Here is a 2,399-nt window from a genome sequence, read left to right as displayed (position 1 = left end):
ATAGAGGACAGGACCTGAGAGAGGAATTTAGATATCACTATTGCCAGTGCAAGGTCTAAACATTACTGATGTATTTTCATGTGAACAGCATAATTATATCTAGGGATATTCAAAGATGTACTGTGACACGAGTTCCTTCACTGTGGGACTACGTGGTCTTCTGGACACTTTGGCATTGGGGGTTCCTTCTTCCAAAAAAATATTAAAACTTCTGTTTTACAAATGCATTGGTGTAAAGGAAAGCATGTTAATATCATATAGGAAAACATATTCTTCCATCTAAACATTTTTGTCCTTCTAATTTTAAAAGAAAGCAAACATTTTTGTGGATTTCTGAAAGGACTATGGGCCTGGGCAGCGTGCATTCTTCGTCTAATGGATGAGTCTGCCTGTTTATACATAGAGGGTCTCCGCCCTACACTGACTATGTGGAGAACTTTAAAAATTAGCTTTGGAACGCCATGCCAGGCCAATTAAATCCAAGTCTCTAAGGGTGGGCCTAGACATCCTATTTTTTTGGCATTTTTAAAAGTTCTAATAGGGGTGCCTGGGTGGCTTAGTCAGTTAAGCATCTGACTTTGGCTCAGGTCATGATCTTGTGGTTTGTAGGTTCAAGCCCCGAGTTGGGCTCTGTGCTGACAGCTCAGAGCCTGGAGCCTGCTTCAGATTCTGTGTCTCCCTCTCCCTCCCCTCCCTCTCCCTCTGCCCCTCCCCTGCTCATGCTCTGTCTCTCCCTCTCTCTCTCTCTCTCTCTCTCTCTCTCTCTCTCAAAAGTAAGTAAACATTAAAAAAATTTTTTTAAGTTCTAATAATATTTTCCTTGTAAGGACCTTAGGTTTCTCACTAGCAAATTGTTTTATTGTTTTTTTCTAAAACAATTTAAAAATTTTTTTTATGTTTTTTGTTAAATTTTGAGAGACAGAGAGAAACAGCACAAGCAGGGGAGGGTCAGCTTAACCAACTGAGCCACCCAGGTGCCCCTCTAAAACAATTTTTTAAGAGATTATCCTTTGAGGCTGGAGACGGACCACTGTTCTGTAGATTAATTTTCCCAGTAGAGAACCTGACTGTGTTTTATTTCTATCAGACAAAATTTACTTCTTTTCCTTTTTCCTTTTCTTCCGGTAAGCTCTAGGCCCAACATGGGGCTTGAACTCATGACCCAGAGATCAAGAGTCAGTCACATGGTCTACCAACTGAGCCAGCCTGGTGCCCCAACAAAATTTCATCGCAGTGGGACAATGTTTTGGAAATATTAATGAAGAAAAGCCCTTTCCTCTCTGTTCTCTGTAGCTGTGCCTCCATTTTTCAAGCCCCTGTGGTTTGGCTATTGTCTCGAGGGTGAGATGTGTCAGAGCGGGAGGCAGACAAGAAAGGAACTCAGAGTGGCGGTTTTTAAAGGCCTTTGGCCTTGGAGGGTCTCTAGGACCAGACAAAAAGTTTGGGAATTGTAGGACTTAACTGTAAGATCTGCTCCAGAGGAATAGAAAATATTATTCTAGACTAGAGGAGAGAGACTAACGGGTGGGGGAGCGGATGTGAAGAAACCATTCAAATAAGAATGAAAAAAAAAAACCAAGACGTAAGGGCCACGCAAGGAACTTGAGGAGTGCCATGGGAGCCGCGGCTGGCCCGCAGACCGCGCCGCTGGCCCTCCCTGGGCGGGCTTTCCTTCCTCACAGTCAGCCCTGGGCCCGTGACCACTCAGGACGGAGATGCCGACTCATGCCAGATATTTCACATATGCCCCTCCTCCTGATCCTGGATGCTTCGTTCCAAACTTCTAATATTCCAGAACATTCTTAAGCCCCAAGGAGGCTAGAGCTCTAGATTCTCTAATAAGATGGTCTGGTATATTTTCACAGGACTACAAAATTTTTAGAAAATACTGAAGAAGTGATGGGGCACCTGGGTGGCTCAGTGGGTTAAACGTTTGACTTTGGCTCAGGCCAAGATCTCATAGTTTGTGAGATCAAGCCCCACGTCGGGCTCTCTACTGCCATCCTGGAGTCTGCTTTGGATCGCCTCGTCTCCTCTCTCTGCCTCTCCTCTGCTCTCTCTCTCTCAAAAATAAATAAACATTAAACATTTTTTTAAATAAAATCTTGTCTTTGAAAAAATATATAGAAGTGAAATATAACTACCACAAACATAGTTCAATTCATGTTTCACTGCCTTAAAACTCACACTTAATACCAAATAAAGATCTATCCAGTCCGCAGTAAAATTCAGACATCTCAGAATTATAACTTCCTAAATGGATATAGCAAAGGTTGAAAACATTTTAGGAAGGAAAATGACCTACATCTGATATTATGTAGACAGCTAAGAAGTATGATACTAAGGGACGTTTAAAAAAAAAAACACAGTATAATATAACAAACTGAATTTGGCCAGAA

This window comes from Suricata suricatta, chromosome 9 (genome assembly GCF_006229205.1).
Source record: "Suricata suricatta isolate VVHF042 chromosome 9, meerkat_22Aug2017_6uvM2_HiC, whole genome shotgun sequence".
Classification (NCBI taxonomy): Eukaryota; Metazoa; Chordata; class Mammalia; order Carnivora; family Herpestidae; genus Suricata; species Suricata suricatta.
The sequence above is the reverse complement of the archived record's forward strand: the minus strand, read 5'-3'. Positions refer to the sequence as shown.